General features: G+C 41.1%; 1 long non-coding RNA gene across 1 annotated transcript in view; it reads left to right on the forward strand.

Annotated features, from left to right (window-relative positions):
* The window catches only part of LOC143811627 (uncharacterized), a 64,502-nt gene extending 41,283 nt beyond the window's left edge, over positions 1 to 23,219 (forward strand). The window contains exon 3 of the long non-coding RNA XR_013223591.1: positions 23,175 to 23,219. This is a non-coding gene — a long non-coding RNA (uncharacterized LOC143811627). The remainder of the gene's footprint in view (positions 1 to 23,174) is intronic.
* The last annotated feature ends 885 nt before the right edge of the window (positions 23,220 to 24,104 follow it).

The raw sequence follows: 24,104 nt of genomic DNA on the forward strand, positions 1-24,104 counted from the left end.
GATGTATTTTTACTATCTTTACATAGAATTCTCATCATCCGGGATCTGGATATGTTACTACCTTAAAGGATGTTTTTGTAGAATTATGTATTAGTTGATTTATGTTTTCTTACAAATATACTAACATGGTTGAGCACTAAACTTCCACTGTACCTGGGACATGGATTGATCCTCTTTGGAAACTATTTACATTTTGTATTAATGTTTTTAAATTGTTCTCAATAAACTTTACTGATTTTATGGGATTTGTGATATGGTGGTCTATGGGTACTAGTTACTCATTTTGCTAGAACTGCTTCAGCCAAGTGGCAACAGGCTGTGCTGAAGGTAATCTGCTTAGGTGACAAATCACACAATGCTAAAGAGTTGTGGACAGCTCTGAAAGAGCAGTCAGATTTGTGGCTGACACCGCTAAACCTACAGCTGGGCATGATCGTGTGTGACAATGGCCAGAACCTGGTGGTGGCTCTGATGCGAGGTGAGCTCATACATGTACTATGCCTGGCCCATGTGCTTAACCTCATCGTTCAATGGTTTCTAAAAACTACCCAGAGCTGTTGGATCTGCTAGTGAAAGTATGCCGCCTCTGTGCCCATTTTAGAAAGTCAGCTACAGCTTCAGCCGCCCTTTCCGTGCTTCAGCAGCATTTGCAGCTTCCAGCTCACCGTGTGTGTGTGTGATGTCCCCATGTGTTGGAACTGCACACTGCATACAGTATGTTGGAAAGGATTTGTGAGCAGAGGGCAGTTGTTAAATACCAGTATCAACAAGGCCGTCGTTATTCAGTTCAGACTCTACACATAAGATCTCAGGAGTGGACATGGATGTCAGACATATGTACAACAAAACTTTGAGGACTGCACCAAGATGGTGAGCGGCGATGATGCTGTAATAAGCGTCACCATCCTGCTTCTGAAAAGCTCTCTGCTCACAATGAAAGAGGATGCATTGCAGGCGGAGCACGAGGACATGAAGCAAGGAACCATACAGGGTGACTACACAGCCCAGCCTCATGTCGTCCCAATGTGGATTGGGAGACAATGAGGAAGAATAGGAGGAAGAACAGGAGCTACTTTCATGCTGTACAGGTGCTAAAGATGGTACTACATGCACAACATGATCAGTGATAACAAATATTCTCCTCTAAATGTCACCTGCTTAACCTAGCAGGAAGTACAGCGGCGTCTAAAAATTACTAAAGTTGACAAATCCCCGCATGGGATACACCCTTGATCAAGTACTACAGGAATTAAGTACAGTCATTGAGAGACCATTATTTTTAATCTTTAAAGACTCCATAATAACAGGGTCTGTACCACAGGACTGATGTACAGTATAGCAAATGTGGTGCCAATTTTAAAAAGGGGACAAAAACTGAACTAGGAAATTATAGGCCATTAAGCTTAACCTCTACTGTGGGTAAAATCCTGGAGGGTATTCTAAGAGATTCTATGCTGGAGTATCTGAAGAGGAATAACCTCATGACCCAATAGCAATATGGGTTTACTAGGGACCGTTCCTCTCAGACTAATCTGATAAACTTCTATGAAGAGGTAAGTTCCGGACTGGACCAAGAACACGCAGTAGACGTGGTTTATATGGACTTTTCAAAAGCTTTTGATACGGTGCCACACAAAAGGTTGATGCATAAAATGAGAATAATGGCGATGGAGAAAATATGTATAAGTAGGTTAAGAACTGGCTCAGGGATAGAAAACAAAGGGTAGTTATCAATGGAGCACACTCGGACTGGGTCGCGGTTAGCAGTGGGGTACCACAGGGGTCAGTATTAGGCCCGCTTCTTTTTAACATATTTATTAATGACCTTGTAGGGGGCATACAGAGCAGAAATTCAATATTTGCAGATGACACTAAACTCTGCAGGGTAATCAATACAGAGGAGGACAATTTTATATTACAGGAGGATTTACGTAAACTAGAATCTTGGGCTGATAAATGGCAATTGAGCTTTAATGGGGATAAATGTAAAGTCAAGCACTTGGGCAGAAGAAATAAGCTGTATAATTATGTGCTTCATTGTAAACACTGGGCAAAACTGTCACTGAAAAAGAGCTGGGGGTATGGGTAAATGACAAACTCACATTTAGTGGCCAGTGTCAGGCAGCTGCTGCAAAGGCAAATAAAGTAATGGGATGCATTAAAAGAGGCATAGATGCTCATGAGGAGAACATAATTTTACCTTTATACAAATCAATTGTGCGACCACACTACTGTGCACAGTTCTGGTCTCTGGTGTATAAGAAAGACATAGAAAAAGACTGAACTAGAGCAGGTGCAGAGAAGAGCGACCAAGGTTATTAGAGTACTGGGGGGGGTCTGCAATACCAAGATAGGTTATTTCACGTGGGGTTATTCAGTTTGGAAAAACGAAGGCTAAGGGGCGATCTTACTACAATGTATAAATACATGAGGGGACAGTACAAAGACCTTTCTAATGATCTTTTTACTCTCATACCTGAGATGGGGACAAGGGGCATTCTCTACATCTGGAGGAAAGAAGGTTTAATTAATCATAATAACAGATGCGGATTCTTTACTATAAGAGCAGTGAGACTATGGAACTCTCTGCCATATGATGTTGTAATGAGTGATTCATTACTAAAATTTAAGAAGGGACTGGATGCCTTTCTTGAAAAGTATAATGTTACAGGTTATTTACACTAGATTCTTTGATAGGGCGTTGATCCAGGGAACTAGTCTGATTGCCGTATGTAAAGTTGGGAAGGAATTTTTAACCCCAATGTGAAGCTTACTGTTTGCCACATGGGTTTTTTTGCCTTCCTCTGGATCAACATGTTAGGGTATGTTCGGTTAGGATATGGGTTTAACTATATGGACTTGAAGTCTTCCTTCAACCTTAAAAACTGTTACTATGTTACTAACTGTCATACCATCTGTTCAACGTGGATGGCCTGAGGACAGCAAGGAGGAGGACAGCATAGCCAGTCATCCTGTTGGTGAGGACTAGTGTTGAGCATTCCGATACCGCAAGTATCGGGTATCGGCCGATACTTGCGGGTATCGGAATTCCGATACCGAGATCCGATACTTTTGTGGTATCGGGTATCGGTATCGAAACAACATTAATGTGTAAAATTAAGAATTAAAATAAAAATATTGCTATACTCACCTCTCTGACGCAGCCTGGACCTCACCGAGGGAACCGGCAGCGTTCTTTGCTTAAAATGCGCGCTTTTACTTCCTTCCGTGACGTCACGGCTTGTGATTGGTCGCGTGCCGCCCATGTGGCCGCGACGCGACCAATCACAGCAAGCCGTGACGTAATTTTCAGGTCCTCAATGCCTAATTCTAGGCATTCAGGAATTTAAAATTACGTTCCGGCTTGTGATTGGTCGCGTCGCGGTCACATGGGCGACGCGACCAATCACAAGCCGTGACGTCACGGGAGGCAGGAGACGCGCACATTTTTAAAATTACGTCACGGCTTGTGATTGGTTGCGTGCCGCCCATGTGACCGCGACGCGACCAATCACAGCAAGCCGTGACGTAATTTCAGGTCCTCAATGCAGAAATAGGCATCAGGACCTGAAATTACGTCACGGCTTGCTGTGATTGGTCGCGTCGCGGTCACATGGGCGGCACGCAACCAATCACAAGCCGTGACGTAATTTTAAAAATGCGCGCATCTCCTGCCTCCCGTGACGTCACGGCTTGTGATTGGTCGCGTCGCCCATGTGACCGCGACGCGACCAATCACAAGCCGGAACGTAATTTTAAATTCCTGAATACCTAGAATTAGGCATCGAGGACCTGAAAATTACGTCACGGCTTGCAGTGATTGGTCGCGCCGCGGCCACATGGGCGGCACGCGACCAATCACAAGCCGTCACGGAAGGAAGTAAAAGCGCGCATTTTAAGCAAAGAATGCTGCCGGTTCCCTCGGTGAGGTCCACGCTGCGTCAGAGAGGTGAGTATAGCAATATTTTTTATTTTAATTCTTTATTTTACACATTAATATGGATCCCAGGGCCTGAAGGAGAGTTTCCTCTCCTTCAGACCCTGGGAACCATCAGGAATACCGTCCGATACTTGAGTCCCATTGACTTGTATTGGTATCGGGTATCGGTATCGGATTAGATCCAATACTTTGCCGGTATCGGCCGATACTTTCCGATACCGATACTTTCAAGTATCGGACGGTATCGCTCAACACTAGTGAGGACACATTCACGTGACCCTCACATTATGAGCATTTTCAGTGACACTCAATACTGGATGGTGACACTTCTAGACCCGCGCTACAAGGAGAACTTTCAATCTCTTCTTCCAGAGGCAGACAGGTGTACTAAAATGGTGCAGTACCAGAGGGCCTTGTTGCGGAATTACTAAAAAAAATTGTAAATAAGCTCCTGTACTTTGTATCTCCACCACCCCATTGTAAATTGTAAGCTCTCATGAGCAGGGTCGTCTTATTTTGCTTTAATTATTGTATTGTTAATGTTGTTACTTATGACTTGCGCTTGAAACTGTTAAACTGTAAAGTGCTGCGGAATATGTTGTCACTATATAAATAAAGATTATTATTATTATTATTAAAAAAATTTCCATCTGAGAACGCTGGCGGCAGACTTCATAGTTCGTTGGACAATCAAGGAGTACAGGCGAGAGTGACAACTCCAATCCAGCAGAGGCAGGGGAACACTGGCAAAGTTCTGGGAGAGTTTTCTCAGACCCTCCCATCACCCTGGCCCAGACGGAGCGGAGTACTGTCACAAGTAGTGCAATGTTTGGGAAGATGCTGAGGGAGTATCTTGCAGATCGTACCAATGTCCTCCGTGATTCCTCTGTGCCTTTTAATTATTGGGTATCCAAGCTGGACACGTGGCATGAACTGGCTCTCTATGCCTTGGAGATCCTGGCCTGCCCTGCCTCTAGCGTTTTTTAAGAGGGTATTTTTAGTGCCGCTGGTGAAACTATAAGTGATACGTGCACCCGCCTGTCAACTGAAAATGCTGACAGGATAACTCTTATAAAAATGAACAAGGGCTGGATTCGGCCAGACTTCTGTACACAACTGAATGTTAACAGCGAAACATAACCTTCAATGCGGTGTCTTTTTTTTGGGAGGTATATTCCCATGCACCTCTTCAAACCCACACATGGGTATACGCTTCCTGATTTTGGCTATTTGGTGTTATCCTCCTCCTTCTCCTCATCCTCATCATCCACCCCACTAGATACCAGGGTAAACGTATTCCGTGATGCAACAGCCACTCTATTTTGTGGCACGGGTGTTCATGATGCCCGTTAGAAAAAAATTGAAAAAAAAATGTGTACACCACAGGGGAAAATGATGGTCAGCCCATACACTTAGTGTATGGGCATTACAAGTATAGAAGACATGATCCTTTATAATAGGCCCTCCTCCATATCTCTTTCAAGGGGCATTGGAGTTCCTCCTAATTTTTTGCAGGCCTTGCATTCACTGCATAGGCAAATACTATGGGAGACCCACTTCCTAATAATGGGAACATTGTTTTCATTGTTTTCTACATATCTTCCAAGGCTCAGGCTATGTGCACACGTTCCGGATTTCTTGCACAAATTTCCTGAGCATTTTTTGCGTGTTTTTTTGCGGATTTTTCGCATTTTTTTCCAGAGATTTCCCAATGCAATGATATAGTGGGAAATCCGCAAAAAATCTGCAAAATTAATGAACATGCTGCGTTTTTTACCGCAAAGTGTTTTTTTCGAGGAAAAAAACACATCATGTGCACAAAAATTGCGGAATGCATTCTAAATGATGGGATGCATAATGTATGCGTTTTTTAATGCGTTTTTATAGCAAAAAAATGCAACGTGTGCACACAGCCTTATTATGGTGTATGTGAATTTGGTGCAAGGCAGGCCTTGCATTCAATGCATAGGCAAACAGTATGGTAGTAGCAAATGAATAATGTGAACTTGGTTTTCCTGTGGCCATCCAGTACGTGGGCTCAAAGGCTTATTGGGGTTCGTGTAACTTTGGGGCAGGGCAGGTCTTACATTCAATGCATAGGCAAACAGTATGGCAGTACCAAATGAATAATGTGAACTTGGTTTTCCTGTTGCCATCCAGTATGTGGGCTCAAAGGCTTATTGGGGTGCATGTAACTTTGGGGCAGGGCAGGTCTTACATTCAATGCATAGGCAAACAGTATGGCAGTTCCAAATGAATAATGTGAACTTGATTTTCCTGTGGCCATCTAGTCCGTGAGTTCAAAGGCTTATTGGGGTGCCTGTAACTTTTGGGAAGGGCAGGCCTTGCATTCAATGCATAGGCAAATACTGTGGGAGACCCACTTTCTTATAATGGGAACATTTTTTCAGTAGGCCCTCCTGTATGTCTCGTGAAAGGGGTATAGTGGTGCATCCTAATTATTGGCAGCTCAGCCACTCACTGCATAGGCAACAGTATAGGAGACCCACTGTATAATAATGGCCCTTTAAGAATATTAGTGCCTCCTGATGACCCTATAAAAATAGGCTCTGTGACTTTAAGAGTCCCTCCTTCATAACTGAAACAAGATGTGTCTGATGATGTGTCACACACCACATGGCCAGCTAAGGTTGTTAAATGTTACAATGACATTTCTCAGTGAATGCATTTGCATTGGTTGAAAGCAATGCTAAAGTTGAAAACCGCATCAAAAACGGTACGTGTGAACATAGCCCAAGTGGTGGAGGTACATGTTTTGGGGGGGACTTTATTTTGCCTTATATACAAATTATTACCCTGGAAAGGATGTTCCTTAACATATTTCTCAGGAAAATCCATTTTGGTTTTGTTTTTGTATGTTTTAGTGAGAGTCTGTAAAAGTGGCGTCACACTCTGACAACATTGGTCACAGCTGTGACCTAGAAGTTAGAAATGCTTCCAGGGGTCTTTTGCATGATGTTTCCGTGTCATTTGAGCACTGTTCCCATCGATTTCAGATGTTTTTAGACCGTAAAAGGACCCCAGGGGGAATCACGGCAATAGTGCTCGGGTTTCCCATAGACTTACATTGGGCTCGTTGCTCGGGTCAAGTACCCGAGTATTCCAGTTTGCTCAACCGAGCAACGAGCACCCGAGCATTTTAATGCTCGTCCATCACTAGTGCTGAGAACTTAAATATGCAAGTGAATAAGAACATTCATGTATTTCAAATAAAGTGTAGGTAGTTCAATTGTACAGTAGCAAAATAAAAAAAAAGATCAAGTACTATAAGTACTATATCAAAAATATGTATATATGGTCACATTAAAATTTACCAGCTGTGTGTCCCATTATGTAATGTGATAGGGACCAAAGTGTTTATAATGAGAATGTTAGATACAGATTGGGATAATTGTGGTAAATTTTCACACTACTGAATCTCTAGAATTCCAGAATTATTAGTATATGTGGCTTTATTATTCTATGCATTTTAGAGTTCAAGACAAGTTTCCTTCATCAGGAAATAGCACAGGAACAATTCAACTTGATCCTGTGGTGTTTCCTGATGAAGGAGTCTTGAACTCTGAAACACGTAGAATAATAAAGCCACATGTACTAATAATTCTGGAATTCTAGTGATTCAGCAGCGCAGAAATTTACCACAATTATCCCAATCTGTATCTAACGGCTGGTCCTTCCTGGACTCATGGATCTGCTGCAGCGAATCCTTTCAATGCTTCAACTCAGCTACATCTGGTGAGTGCAATCCTATGGATTAACCCTTTAACCTTTTCAGATAAGACAGTATTTGAGCTCTTTCCTTTAACAGTTTTCATATGAGAATGTATCATCTGTATTTATAACCAACAATAAATATATGCATAGTGCAAAGTACGACAGCCTCAAAATCTTAATGATTTAGAGTTGATCTGTGAAGAGGAGTTGACCAAAATTCCTCCTGATATGTGCGCAAACCTCATCATCATCTACAAAAAAGTCTGACTTCTGTGCTTGCCAACAAGGGTTTTGCCACCAAGTATTAAGTCTTGTTTGCCATAGGGATAAAATACTTACTGTATTTCTCACTGCAAAATGCAAATAAATTTATATAATTTATACAATGTGATTTTCTGGATTTTATTTTTGATATTCTATCTCTCAATGTTAAAATTAACCTACCCTTAAAATTATAGACTGTTCTTGTCTTTGTCAGTGAGCAAGCTCAGAATCAAAATCAAAATCAGCAAGGGATATTATCGCCTGCCCGACAGACTGTAGAAGAGTGTTATACAGTCATGGCCTAAAGTGTTTAGCATCCTTAAAATTGTCCCAGAAAAATTAGTATTTCCCCCATAAAATTATTGCTATTACACATGCTTTGTTATACACATGTTTATTTCTTTTGTATGCATTGGGACAACAAAAAAAGAAATAAAAAAGGCAAATTGGACATACTAGATAAACAATTTTGTTTCAAGCATGGGATGCTCATTTAAACTCACCTGTGCCAAGTTAGGCTACTTTCACACTAGCGTCGTACGACGCACGTCGCAATGCGTCATTTTGGAGAAAAAACGCATCCTGCAAAATTGCTTGCAGGATGCGTTTTTTTCTCCATAGACTTGCATTAGCGACGCATTGCGACGGATTGCCACACGTTGCATCTGTCGGGCGATGGATGCTTTGTGTTGCGTGGGACCGTTGGCACAAAAAAAGTTACATGTAACGTTTTTGGTGCGTTGTGTCTGCCTTTTCCGACCGCACATGCACAGCCGGAACTCCGCCTCCGCCTCCCTAGACATCACAATGGGGCAGCGGATGCATTGTAAAACTACTTCCGCTGCCCTGTTGTGTTTTTCTTGCACAGTATGCGTCGGTACGTCGGCACGTCGCATTGCGACGTGCGTCGTACGACGCTACTGTGAAAGTAGCCTTACAGGTGTGGGCAATTTGAAAATCACTCCTGAAGCCAGATAGAAAGGGGAAAAGTTGACTTAATCTTTTCATTGTTTCAGTGTGTGTCTGTATATGCCACACTAAGTGAACAGACAGAGGACACGAGAACTGTTTGTTTACTTGAAAACCAATATTGTTAAAAAATATCAACAATCTCAAGGTTAAAAACCCATCTCCAGAGACCTTGACATTCCATTGTCAACAGTGTGCAACATAATTAAGAAGTTTACAACCCATGGCACTGTAGATAAACTCCATGGATGTGGACGGCAGAGAAAAATTGGTGAAAAGTTGCAATGCAAGCTAGTCCGGATGGTGGATAAAAAGCCACAATCAAGTTACAAAGAAATTCAAGTTGTTCTGCAAGCTCAGAGAGTATCAGTATCAGTGCAAAGTATCCATTGACATTTGAACGAAATGAAAAGCTATGGCAGGAGACACAGGGAGACCCTACTGCTGACACAGTGACATAAAAAAGCTAAACTTTAGCTTGCCAAAATGTATTTGAGTAATCCAAACTCCTTTTGGGAAAGCATCTTGTGGGCAGATGAGATGAAGATATAGTTTTTTGGTAAAGCACATCATTCTGTTCACCGAAAACGTAAATGAGGCCTACAAAAAAAGAACACAGTACCTACAGTCAAATATTGTGAAGGTTGAGAGCTGTTTTGGGGGTTGCTTTGCTCCCTTTGGTACTTGGTGCATTGACTTTGTGCAAAGAATCATGAAATCTGAAGATTACCAAAGGATTTTGGATCACAATGTAGTGCTTAGAGTCAGAAAGCTGGGTTATGCGTCTTAGGTCATGGGTCTTTAACCCCTTCATGACCCCAGCTTTTTTCCATTTTTGTTTTTCACTCCCCTCCTTCCCAGATCCATAATTTTTATATTTTTCTGTCAATATGGCCATATGAGGGATTATTTTTGTGGGAAAAGTGTGTACTTTTGAACAACATCATTGGTTTTAGCATGTCATGTACTAGAAAACGGGAAAAAAACTTCCAAGTGCAGTGAAATTGCAAAAAAGTGCAGTCCCACACTTGTTTTTTTTGTTTGGCTTTTTTGCTAGGTTGACTAAATGCTAAAACTGACCTGCCATTTTGATTCTCCAGGTCATGAGTTCATAGACACCAAACATGTGTAGGTTATTTTTAATCTAAGTGTTAAAAAATTCAAAATTTTGCTAAAAAAAAAAATTGGGCAATATTACGATACCTGCTATTCCATTTTTCGTGATCTGGGGTTGGGTGAAGGCTTATTTTTTGCGTGCCGAGATGATGTTTTTAATGATACCATTTTGGTGCAGATATGTTCTTTTGACCGCCCGTTATTGCATTTTAATGCAATTTCGTGACGACCAACATAATTCTGGTTTTCCAAATTTTTTTCTCGCTATGCCATTTAGCGATTAGGTTAATCCTTTTTTTTATTGATAGATCGGGTGATTCTGAATGCGGCGATACCAAATATGTTTAGGTTTGATTATTTTATTTTTTTATTTTGAATGGGGCGAAAGGGCGGTGATTTAAACTTTTATATTTTTTTATTTTTTTCTTATTTTTTTAAAACATTTTTTGTTTTACTTTTGCTATGCTTCAATAACCTCCATAGGAAGCTAGAAGCTGGCACAGCCTGATCGGCTCTGCTACATAGGAGCAATGCTCAGATCGCTCCTATGTAGTAGATTTACTGCATTGCTATGAGCGCAGACCACAGGGTGGCGCTCACAGCAATCCGGCATCAACAACCATAGAGGTCTTCAATAGACCTCTGGTTGTCATGCCGATGCATCGCTGACCCCTGATCACGTGATGGCGTCAGCGATGCGTGCACCTCGGCCCGATGGCCGGAAGCGTTAGTTAAATGCCGCTGTTAGCACAGCAGCATTTAACTAGTTAATAGTGGCGGGTAGATCGCGATTCCACCCACCGCTATTGCGGGCACATGTCAGCTGTACAAAACAGCTAACATGTCCCGGCTTTGATGCGGGCTCACCACTGGAGCCCGCATCAAAGCGGGGGTTCTGACCTCGGACATACTATCCCGTCCGAGGTCAGAAAGGGGTTAAGCAGAACAATGACCCCAAACATAGTACAACAAGCACCCAGAAATGAATGGAAAAAAAGCGCTGAAGAGTTCTGAAGTGGCCAGAATTGGGACTGGATTTAAATCCCATTGAACATCTATGGAGAGATCTTAAAATTGCTGTTGAGAGAAGGAGCGTTCAAATATAAGAGAGCAGTTTGCAAAAGAAGAGTTGTTCAAAATTCCAGTTAAGAGGTGTAAGAAGCTTGTTGATGATTATAGGAAGCGATTGATTGCAGCTATTTATTCAAAAAGGTGTGTAACTAAATATTAAGTTGCGGGTGTCCACAATTTTGTCTGCCACATTTTGGGGGTTTTGTGTGAAGTTATGTCCAATTTGCCTTTTTTCCACAGTTGTTGTGTGTTGCTTGCAAAGACAAAAATAAAATAAACCTGTGTATAACAAAACATGTGTAAGTGCAATCATTTTCTGGGAGAAATACTTCCTGTTCTGTAACAATTTCAAGGGTGCCAACACTTTTAGCTATGAGTGTTTGTTAATGAGTCTTGCTGCTCCTCTTTTCAAAAAAACCCGTTAGAATGTTGGGGTGGCCTGAATCATCTCAAGACAAAAGGTCATTCAAAATAAGACACAGGGATACCGAGGGATCGTTTTGTCTTATGAAATAATTATGATCAATATTTAGGAAATAATAATAATTAAACATATTGAAAACTTCAGATTAGTCCTAGAGACATGCAAAAACATTGAGCACCAGATGTCAGCCGCTTCTATATTTTTCTGCTAAGAGCTATAATTAGCATAATATATTTAGCAATTACCTACAAGTAAAATATTGAGGAGGAATCTGATTTTCCTTTTCACTGCACTGTGTTTATTATAAAGACAGAACACTGATTAACCCCTTTGCGACATGCGCCGTACTAGCACTGCGCTGCCGGCACTGCATTTGTGCCAGCAGCAGTACTAGTACGGCGCACCGATCACCGCGGTCTCACGCTGAGCGCCGCGGTGATCGGGTGCAGGTGTCAGCTGTGTATGGCAGCTGACACCCCGCAGCAATGCCCACGATCGGCGCTAGCGCCCATCGCGGGCATTTAACCCCTCTGATGCCGCTGTCAGTAGTGACAGCGGCATAGAGGGGGATCGCGCAGGGACGGGGGCTCCCTGCACTCTCCCACCGGATCAACGCGATGAGATTGCGTTGCTCCGGTGATCTGGAAGGAGTCCCCGGATCCAAGATGGCCGCGTGACTCCTTCCGGGTCATGAAATGACCTGGCTAGCCGGCGCCTGCTGAAAGCTGCTGAGAGCAGGCGCCGGAAAGCCTCCTAAACTTGAGTTATGCACACTGTCAGATCAACGATCTGATCTAATACAGTGATGTCCCACCCTGGGACAATAGTAGACAGTAAAAAAAAAATAATGGAATGTATAAAAAAAAATAAAATCCCCAAATAAAGGAAAAAAAAAACATTTCCCAGTAAATCCATTTATTTATGTAAATTAAAAAAACAATAAAAGTACACATATTTGGTATCGCCACGTCCGTAACGACCTGCTCTATAAAACTATCCCACTAGTTAACCCCTTCAGTGAATACCGCAAAAAAAAAAAAAGGCAAAAAACAACGTTTTATTATCATACAGGCGAACAAAAAGTGGAATAACACGCGATAAAAAAGACGGATATAAATAACCATGGTACTGCTGACAACGTCATCTTGTCCCGCAAAAAAATAGCCGCCACACAGCATCATCAGCAGAAAAATAAAAAAGTTATAGCTCTCAGAATAAAGCGATGCAAAAACAATTATTTTTTTATATAAAATAGTTTTTACTGTGTAAAAGCGCCAACACATAAAAAAATTATATAAATGAGGTATCGCTGTAATCGTACTGACCTGAAGAATAAAGCTGCTTTATCAATTTTACCACACGTGGAATGCTATAAACAACCCCCCTAAAAGAATTTCAGGAATTGCTGGTTTTTGTTCATTCTGCCTCCCAAAAATCGGAATAAAAAGCGATCAAAAAATGTCTTGTGCCTGAAAATGAAACCAATAAAAAGGTCAACTCATCCCGCAAAAAACAAGATCTCACATGACTCTGTGGGCAAAAATATGGATAAATTATAGCTCTCAAAATGTGGTGATGCAAAAACTATTTTTTCCAATAAAAAGCATCTTTTAGTGTGTGACGGCTGCCAATCATAAAAATCCGCCCAAAAAAATGCTATAAAAGTAAATCAAACCCACCTTCATCACCCCCTTAGTTAGGGAAAAATAATAAAATTTTAAAAAATGTATTTATTTCCATTTTCCCATTAGGGTTAGGGTTATAGGGTTAGGGCTAGGGTTAGGGCTAGGGTTAGGGTTGGGGTTAGGGTTTCAGTTAGAATTGGGGAGTTTCCACTGTTTAGGCACATCAGGGGCTCTCCAAACGCGACATGGCGTCCGATCTCAATTCCAGCCAATTCTGCTTTGAACAAGTAAAACAGTGCTTTTTCCCTTCTGAGCTCTGCCGTGTGCCCAAACAGTGGTTCCCCCCCATATACAGGGTATCAGCGTACTCAGCACAAATTGGACAACAACTTTTGTGGTCCAATTTCTCCTGTTACCCTTGGGAAAATAAAAATGTGGGGGCTAAAATATCATTTTCGTGGAAAAAAAATATTTTTTATTTTCACGGCTCTGCGTTATAAACTGTAGTGAAACACTTGTTGGTTCAAAGTTCTCACAACACATCTAGATAAGTTCCTTGGGGGGTCTAGTTTCCAATATGGGGTCACTTGTGGGGGGTTTCTACTGTTTAGGTACATCAGGGACTCTGCAAATGCAACATGACGCCTGCAGACCAATCCATCTAAGTCTGCATTTCAAATGGCGCTCCTTCCCTTCTGAGCTCTGCCGTGCGCCCAAACAGTGGTTTCCCCCCCATGTATGGAGTATCAGCGTACTCAGGACAAATTGGACAATAACTTTTGTGGTCCAATTTCTCCTGTTACCCTTGGGAAAAAAAATTGCGGGCTAAAACATCATTTTGTGGAAAGAAAAAATGATTTTTTAATTTTCACGGCGCTACATTCTAAACTTTAGGGAAACAATTGGGGGTTAAAAGTGCTCTCCACATATCTAGATAAGTTTCTTATGGGGTCTTCTTTCCAAAATGGGGTCACTTGTGGGGGGTTTCAATGTTTAGGCACGTCAGGGTCTCTCCAAACGCGACATGGGTTCCGATCTCAATTCCAGCCAATTTTGCATTGAAAAGTCAAACGGCGCTCCTTCCCTTCTGAGCTCTGCCATGCGCTCAAACAGTGGTTTATCCCCATATATGAAGTATCAGCGTACTCAGGACAAATTGCACAACAACATCCTGTTACCCTTGGGAAAATAAAAAATTTGGGGCGAAAAGATCATTTTTTGTGAAAATTAATATGAATTTTTTTTTACGGCTCTATATTATAAACTTCTATGAAGCACTTGGAGGTTCAAAGTGCTCACCACACATCTAGATAAGTTCCTTAGGGGGTCTACTTTCCAAAATGGTATCACTTGTGGGGGTTTCCACTGTTTAGGCACGTCAGGGGCTCTCCAATCGCGACATGGGTTCCGATCTCAATTCCAGCAAATCTTGCATTGAAAAGTCAAATGGCGCTCCTTCCCTTCCGAGCTCTGCCATGTGCCCAAACATTGGTTTACCCCAACATGTGGGGTATCGGCGTACTCAGGATAAATTGTACAACGACTTTTGTGGTCCAATTTCTCCTGTTACTCTTGGTAAGATAAAACAAATTGGATTTGAAGTAAACATTTTGTGAAAAAAAGTTAAATGTTCAATGTTTTTTAAACATTCCAAAAATTCCTGCGAAGCACCTGAAGGGTTAATAAAAATTTTTAATGTGGTTTTGAATACCTTGAGGGGTGCAGTTTTTAGAATGGTGTCACTTTTGGGTATTTTCTGTCATATAGACCCCTCAAAGTCACTTCAAGTGTGAGGTGGTCCGTAAAAAAAATGGTTTTGCAAATTTAGTTGCAAAAATGAGAAATCCCTGGTCAAATTTTAACCCTTATAACTCTTTAACAAAAAAAAAATTATGTTTCCAAAATTGTGCTGATGTAAAGCAGATATGTGGGAGATGTTGCTTATTAACTATATTATGTGATATAACTCTCTAATTTAAGGGCATAAAAACGAAAAATTTAAAAATTGCTAAATTTTCATAATTTTCGACAAATTTCAGTTTTTTTTCACAAATAAATGCAAGTCATATCAAAGAAGTTTTACCACTATCATAAAGTACAATATGTCACGAGAAAACAGTGTCAGAATCACCAGGATTCGTTGATGCGTTTCAGAGTTATGACCTCATAAAGTGACAGTGGTCAGAATTGTAAAAATTGGCCCTGTCACTTAGGTGAAAACAGGCTTCGGGGTGAAGGGGTTAAGCAAATCATTTCCTGCCTTGTTGGTATTATTGGCGAGTCAGGGTTAAAGAGCAGCGGACCAATCCACTATAGATCGACTTTGAGTCAAATTTCCTGAAATTCTCCGATCCCAACAAATTTGAGCAATTTTTTATTAACGCCATGTCACACACTGCAGCCAGAGAGCAGGCTAATGACATCAAGTTCAACCCAATGGTCTTCCATATAATGCCTTGCCTCTATCATAGGCCATGGTTTAGCTCAGTAAATTAGGGGCCAACTATCAAAATGACTGTAAAAGATACAAAGCAGCACCATTTTAGGATTTTACAGGCTAGATAAATTAGGTTAGAAATCAAAGCACATTAAACACAGTGATAGTAAAAAGACTAAAGTCTGATGGAAGTGCAGTCTCAGTCTGTAAATAATAACCAAAGATTCAAGTGACAGGGAGGTACTGTACCTGCATAGTCAGTGTACTTGTGAATTGATTGACCTGTGATACAGCACCTGAATACCAGAATTTTTCATTGCTCACACACAGAAAACGAGGGCAATTATCCCCTTTGTCCCTATTTTGCCAGTTAATTAAAATTCTTAAAAATACAGGAAGTGTGGTTCTTGGCTTGAAGGATGTGCAGGCCATAATTTGTTTTTTACTTACTCCACGATACAGAAATGTAAACCCAACTGTCTAACACACAAGTGTGTGTTGTATATTTTAAGTGGGGCTCAAACAGATGTGTGCTGAATCCCTACTGTGTCTCTGCATTTCTGTTGCGATAAATTGAAAATTTGTATAAATTAAAAGTAAATTACTAAATGTTTCATTTTAAAATGACTAGTATTTTGATGACATCTCTTGATAATCTTCCGATCTCATTAGTAACTTTACAGATTTTTCTGAGTTTTATTTTATTTTCAACTAGCTGTACTACCCGGCTTCGCCCGGGTTAATGACTGCTGTTAGCAAAATAGAATGTGTTAACAAAAATTTATTCTGCACACAAAAACCACAAAACAAATAGATAGAAATGTAATTATTAAAAGGCAAAAACTAAGCAAATAGAAGCATTTCACAACATATATTAGCTTTGTTATACTGAGAATGTCTTTGTTGCCTATATTAACCAATCAGAGCTCAGGTTAATTAACTGTAGCAAAATAGAAGCTGAGCTGTGATTGGTTGCTATTGGCAGCCTGATAAATCCCCAGCCAACAGGAAGCCCTCCCCCCTGGCAGTATATATTAGCTCACACATATACATAATAGACTGGTCATGTGACTGACAGCTGCCGTATTTCCTATATGGTACATTTGTTGCTCTTGTAGTTTGCTTATTAATCAGATTTTTATTTTTGAAGGACAATACCAGACTTGTGTGTGTTTTAGGGCGAGTTTTATGTGTCAAGTTGTGTGTGTTGAGTTGCGTGTGGCGACATGCATGTAGCGACTTTTGTGAGATGAGTTTTGTGTGGCGACATGCGTGTAGCAACATTTTGTGTGTTGAGTTGCATGTGACAGGTTAGTGTAGCAAGTTGTGTGCAGCAAGATTTGTGCATGGCGAGTTTTGCGCGTGGCGAGTTTTATGTGTGGTGCATTTTGAGTATGTGCAAGTTTTGTGTGAGGCAACTTTTGCATGTGGTGCAACTTTTGTACATGTGGCAATTTTTCTGTGTGTGCAAGTTTTGCATGAGGTGAGTTTTCCATGAGGTGAGTTTTGCACGTGTGGCGAGTTTTGCGTGAGCCTAGTTTTGCATATGGCGAGTTTTGCATGTAGCGAGTTTTGAGTGGTGACTTTTGTGTTTCGACTTTTATGTGGCGAGGTTGGTGTGTGTGTGTGGTGAAATGTGTGCTGAGGGTGGTATATGTGTTCAAGCACGTGGTAGTGTGTGGCGCATTTTGTGTTTGTGTTCATATCCCCGTGTGTGGTGAGTATCCCATGTCGGGGCCCCACCTTAGCAACTGTACGGTATATACTCTTTGTCGCCATCGCTCTCATTCTTTAAGTCCTCATTGTTCACATCTGGCAGCTGTCAATTTTCCTCCAACACTTTTCCCTTCACTTTTTCCCCATTATGTAGATAGGAGCAAAATTGTTTGGTGAATTGGAACGCGCGGGGTTAAAATTTCACCTCACAACATAGCCTATGACGCTCTCGGGGTCCAGACGTGTGACTGTGCAAAATTTTGTGGCTGTAGCTGCGACGGTACAGATGCCAATCCCGGACATACACACATACATACATACACACATTCAGCTTTATATATTAGATATACCTGTATGTAATCTCCTGTATATAGTATATACCTGTGTGTCATCTCACCTATATATAGTATATATCTGTGTGTCATCTCCTGTATATAGTATATACCTGTATGTCATCTCCTCCTATACATAGCATATACCTGTGTCATCTCCTCCTGTATATACTATATACCTGTAGGTAATCTGCTCCTGTATATAGTATATACCTGTGTGTCATCTCCTCCTGTATATAGTATATACCTGTATGTCATCTCCTCCTGTATGTAGTATGTACCTGTATGTCATCTCCTCCTCTATATAGTATATACCTGTGTGTCATCTCTCCTGTATATAGTATATATCTGTGTGTCATCTCCTCCTGTATATAGTATATACCTGTGTGTCATCTCCCCTGTAAATAGTATATACCTGTGTGTCATCTCCTGTATATAGTATATAGCTGTATGCCATCTCCTCCTGTATTAGCCCTCGTTCACACGTTATTTGGTCAGTATTTTTACCTCAGTATTTGTAAGCTAAAATGGCAGCCTGATAAATCCCCAGCCAACAGTAAGCCCACCCCCTGGCAGTATATATTAGCTCACACATACACATAATAGACTGGTCATGTGACTGACAGCTGCCGGATTCCTATATGGTACATTTGTTGCTCTTGTAGTTTGTCTGCTTATTAATCAGATTTTTATTTTTGAAGGATACCAGACTTGTGTGTGTTTTAGGGCGAGTTTCGTGTGTCAAGTTGTGTGTGTTGAGTTGCGTGTGGCGACATGCATGTAGGGACTTTTGTGAGATGAGTTTTGTGTGGCGACATGCGTGTAGCAACTTTTTGTGTGTCGAGTTGCATGTGACAGGTTAGTGTAGCAAGTTGTGTGCAGCAAGTTTTGCGCATGGCGAGTTTTGCGCGTGGCGAGTTTTATGTGTGGTGCCTTTTGAGTATGTGCAAGTTTTGTGTGAGGCAACTTTTGCATGTGTTGCAACTTTTGTGCATGTGGCAATTTTTCTGCGTGTGGCAATTTTTCTGCGTGTGCAAGTTTTGCGTGTGGCGAGTTTTGCACGTGTGGCGAGTTTTGCATGTGGAGAGTTTTGCGCGTGGCGAGTTTTGAGCGGCGACTTTTGTGTTTCTACTTTTATGTGGCGAGGTTGGTGTATGTGTGGTGAAATGTGCACTGAGGGTGGTATATGTGTTCGAGCACGTGGTAGTGTGTGGCGCATTTTGTGTGTGTGTTCATATCCCCGTGGTGGTGTGATTATCCCATGTTGGGGCCCCACCTTAGCAACTGTACAGTATATACTCTTTGGTGCCATCGCTGTCATTCTTTAAGTCCCCCTTGTTCACATCTGGCAGCTGTTAATTTGCCTCCAACACTTTTCCTTTCATTTTTTCCCCATTATGTAGATAGGGGCAAAATTGTTTGGTGACTTGGAAAGCGCGGGGTTAAAATTTCACCTCACAATATAGCTTTGACGCTCTCAGGGTCCAGACGTGTGACTGTGCAAAATTTTGTGCCTGTAGCTGCGACGCCTCCAACACTTTTCCTTTCACTTTTTCCCCATTATGTAGATAGGGGCAAAATTGTTTGGTGAATTGGAAAGCGCGGGGTTAAAATTTCACCTCACAACATAGCCTATGACGCTCTCGGGGTCCAGACGTGTGACTGTGCAAAATTTTGTGGCTGTAGCTGCTACGGTTCAGATGCCAATCCCGGACATACATACATACATACATACATACACACACACACACATTCAGCTTTATATATTAGATTACACGATATATATATATATATATATATATATATATATATATATGTATATATACACATATATATATATATATATATATATATATATATATATATATAGTACAGACCAAAAGTTTGGACACACCTTCTCATTTAAAGATTTTTCTGTATTTTCATGACTATGAAAGTTGTACATTCACACTGAAGGCATCAGAGCTGTGAATTAACACATGTGGAATTATATACTTAACAAAAAAGTGTGAAACAACTGAAATTATGCTATATTCTAGGTTCTTCAAAGTAGCCACCTTTTGCTCTGATGACTACTTTGCACACTCTTGGCATTCTCTTGATGAGCTTCAAGAGGTAGTCACCGGGAATGGTTTTCAATTCACAGGTGTGCCCTGTCAGGTTTAATAAGTGGGATTACTTGCCTTATAAATGGTGTTGGGACCATTAGTTGTGTTGTGCAGAAGTCTGGTGGTTACACAGCTGATAGTCCTACTGAATAGACTGTTAGAATTTGTATTATGGCAAGAAAAAAGCAGCTAAGTAAATAAAAACGAGTGGCCATCATTACTTTAAGAAATGAAGGTCAGTCAGTCCGAAAAAGTGGGAAAACTTTGAAAGTGTCCCCAAGTGCTGTGGCAAAAACCATCAAGCGCTACAAAGAAACTGGCTCATATGAGGACCGCCCCAGGAAAGGAAGACCAAGAGTCACCTCTGCTTCTGAGGATAAGTTTATCTGAGTCACCAGCCTCAGAAATCGCAGATTAACAGCAGCTCAGATTAGAGACCAGGTCAATGCCACACAGAATTCTAGCAGCAGACACATCTCTACAACAACTGTTAAGAGGAGAATGTGTGCAGCAGGTCTTCATGGTAAAATAGCTGCTTGGAAACCACTGCTAAGGACAGGCAACAAGCAGAAGAGACTTGTTTGGACTAAAGAACACAAGGAATGAACATTAGACCAGTGGAAATCGGTTGGTCAGATGAGTCCAAATTTGAGATCTTTGGTTCCAACCACCATGTCTTTGTGCAATGCAGAAAATGTGAACGGATGGACTCTACATACCTGGTTCCCACCATGAAGCATGGAGGAGGTGTGATGGTGTGGGGGTGCTTTGCTGGTGACACTGTTGGGGATATATTCAAAATTGAAGGCATACTGAACCAGCATGGCTACCACAACATCTTGCAGCAGCATGCTATTCCATCCAGTTTGCGTTTAGTTGGACCATCATTTATTTTTCAACAGGACAATGACCCCAAAGACACCTCCAGGCTGTGTAAGGGCTATTTGACCAAGAAGGAGAGTGATGGGGTGCTACGCCAGATGACCTAGCCTCACAGTCACCAGACCTGAACCCAATCAAGATGATTTGGGGTGAGCTGGACCGCAGAGTGAAGGCAAAAGGGCCTACAAGTGCTAAGCATCTCTGGTAACTGCGTCAAGATTGTTGGAAGACCATTCCCGGTGATTACCTCTTGAAGCTCATCAAGTGAATGCCAAGAGTGTGCAAAGTAGTCATCAGAGCAAAAGGTGGCTACTTTGAAGAACCTAGAATATAAGACATAATTTCAGTTGTTTCACACTTTTTTGTTAAGTATATAATTCCACGTGTTAATTCATAGTTTTGATGCCTTCAGTGTGAATGTACAATTTTCATAGTCATGAAAATACAGAAAAATCTTTAAATGAGAAGGTGTGTCCAAACTTTTGGTCTGTACTGTATATATATATATATATATATATATATATACATATATATATACTTTTTAAGTGCACACAATGTGTAAAACAGCAGATGTCAGGACTCTGAAAATTTTTTACCTTTTGTGTATTACTGCCCTTTTCCAATAGGTCGTCTTTGGTCTCATGTGCACTGTGTCTTCCTGCTATAAAACTCCACCCCAGCCTTCAGTCTGTGCTAGAGTATTCTGCCTTGCATCCAGCTCCTGACCTCTGATTACTCACTGGCTATATACCTGCTCCTGTGAACCTGTGTGGTGATCCTGCTACTCTGCTCAGAGTTCCTGCTGCATACACCAGTTTCCAGTAATCCTCTTTCATCTGCTGCTCGTGTTTACTTCCATCTGCATTTGTTGGACATGTAAGCTGTTTCTGCTCTGCAAAAACCTGAGACTATTAACCAGGCCTCCCTGGTTGAGCTAAGATATGATTTGAACTGCCTTATAAGCTTATCTATCTATGTTTGGACTAAGACAAGGATTTATTCGTGTCAAGTATCCTCAAGAATAACTGTGCTTCATAGACTTTCTGCGTGTTTGCATTTTCCTCCGAAGTTCCTTATAGACTGCTAAGCTGCGTTTTATATTTACACCAAATGTTGTGGACTTGAGTTTCTCTCCGCACCTGTTTGAATCACCGTGTGATAATATAGACTTTACCACTTATAAAACTGTGTCCTGTAGATGTCTCGTTCCACGCAAAGAGTCTCCTGAGTTATCTCCTATAATTATTACAGTAGAGAGTATTGTTGAGCAATACCGTCCGATACTTGAAAGTATCGGTATCGGATAGTATCGGCCAATACCCAAAAAGTATCGGATATCGCCGATACCGATACCCGATACCAATACAAGTCAATGGGACACCAAGTATCGGAAGGTATCCTGATGGTTCCCAGGGTCTGAAGGAGAGGAAACTCCCCGTCAGGCCCTGGGATCCATATTAATGTGTAAAATAAAGAATAAAAATAAAAAATATTGATATACTCACCCTCTGACTCGCGCTGGTTGTAACCGCCAGCCTCCGTTCATAAGAATGAGCGCTTGAAAGTCCTTAAATGACGTCGTGGCCTGTGATTGGTTGCGGAGCTGTCACGTGACCACTCCGCGACCAATCACAGGCCGCGACGTCATCTAAGGACTTTCAAGCGCTCATTCTTATGAACGGAGGCTGGCGGTTACATCGGTAAGGGCCAGGCTGCGTCGGAGAGGTGAGTATATCAATATTTTTTATTTTTATTCTTTATTTTACACATTAATATCGATCCCGATACCGATTCCCAATATCACAAAAGTATCAGATCTCGGTATCGGAATTCCGATACAGCAAATATCGGCCGATACCCGATACTTGCGGTATCGGAATGCTCAACACTAGTAGAGAGTAGCGAATACATTTGAGTAGAATTGAATTCCGAGCAAATTTGAATTTGCCACAATGCATATTTTTTGTAACTTGCTTCTGTGCACACTCAGCAAAATGGTGTCATTAATGTGAACTCTAATGTGTTATCAAACAAAAAAAAAAAAATTACAAATCCACTCTCTGCCACCTGTCTAGTTCTCTCCATATCTTCTGATCCCCCACTGCGGGTTGTTTTAAAATGTTTGGTCTTCTCATGCTTCGTCAGACTTTGAACTCATGAGGGTTCTGTGCAGGTATGCAGGAAGTCAACGATGTAAGGTGTGTAATCATGATGCCTTTGACCTACTACGTGCCTTCACAGAACTTTCCCAGGTGCCATGATGTAGCAAGGACCAAACAGATGGTGGTTAGTAGCAGAAAGGCTGGAAAGTTGAAGGCTGAGAATGAATATTCTTTTTATTTTTTCACGTTACGATTAATATGCTATGGGGTTCTGAGAGACCTCAAAGCATAATAAGGGAAATTAAAATCACGGAGAATAACTTCTCCACTAAGCACGTTTTTTTCTGTGAAATTTGATAACAGTTGAATTTGAATCTTGCCTAATTCACTCATCTTAAGTTTTATTAAATACATTGTCTCATTAGTTCTGCATTGTTTTCTTTCTCAAAGCAGAAGCTGCTCAGAAGATACAGCAGAAAAGTATGCTATCATTGTGACTGTGAAAAATGGTAATTTCTTGGAAAAGTAAAACTTTTATTTTCTGATAAAAAGCCAAAAACTGATTCAAAAGTATTTGATTATTTTCTTGCAACTGACTTGAAGTATCTACTTGACAAATGCATTTGCTAATTATAAATTGTAATTTGATTTACAAAGAGTTGTTTCATTTAACAAAAATCAAGATTACATTCATGGGAGTTCATTTACATGTGTGCCCGAAGGGAAAACTTCTGAGAGTGACAATACTGTAATTCCGAATCAAGTGAAGCATGATAACACTACATAAAATACACGTGATTGCTTCACAGCATCACGACTGTCACTCTGTGCAGCTCTGTAGATTCTCACGGTTCCAAAGGCACAATTAATATCACATTGGTTACATTTAGAAAGGTGATAAAAGATCATTGGTCCAATAGGCTTTGGAAATAAGGATAATTGTTTTGGTTTATCATGTACAACTTTTTATTTAAAGAATAATGAAACACAAAAGAAAAAAAAATCTTCCTCTAATTTCTCCATTCGTTTAATGCTATTTTGCCTCATATTAAAATTAAAATTAAAATATCACTTACCATATTTTTCGGACTATAAGATGCAGTTTTTCCGCAAATTTTTTTGGGGAAAATGGGGGTGCATCGGAATATACTTACAAGTAGTGTGGCGGCAGCAGGAGTCGTGAGATTATACGGTGTTCCCGGTCCGATGCTACAGGGCAAAGATCACAGTCCCTTCCCTGGCAGGTGCGGCAGGTTTGGTGGTGCTCTGTAGTGCAGGGGGCTCCTTGGACATTTTGTCAAATCCCGGAGGACCCCCGCGTATCCTTTGCTGCTATGCGGTGGCATCGAGGAAAATGGCTGCCGTGGTGGTGCATGCTCAGAC

This window comes from Ranitomeya variabilis, chromosome 1, assembly GCF_051348905.1.
Source record: "Ranitomeya variabilis isolate aRanVar5 chromosome 1, aRanVar5.hap1, whole genome shotgun sequence".
Classification (NCBI taxonomy): Eukaryota; Metazoa; Chordata; class Amphibia; order Anura; family Dendrobatidae; genus Ranitomeya; species Ranitomeya variabilis.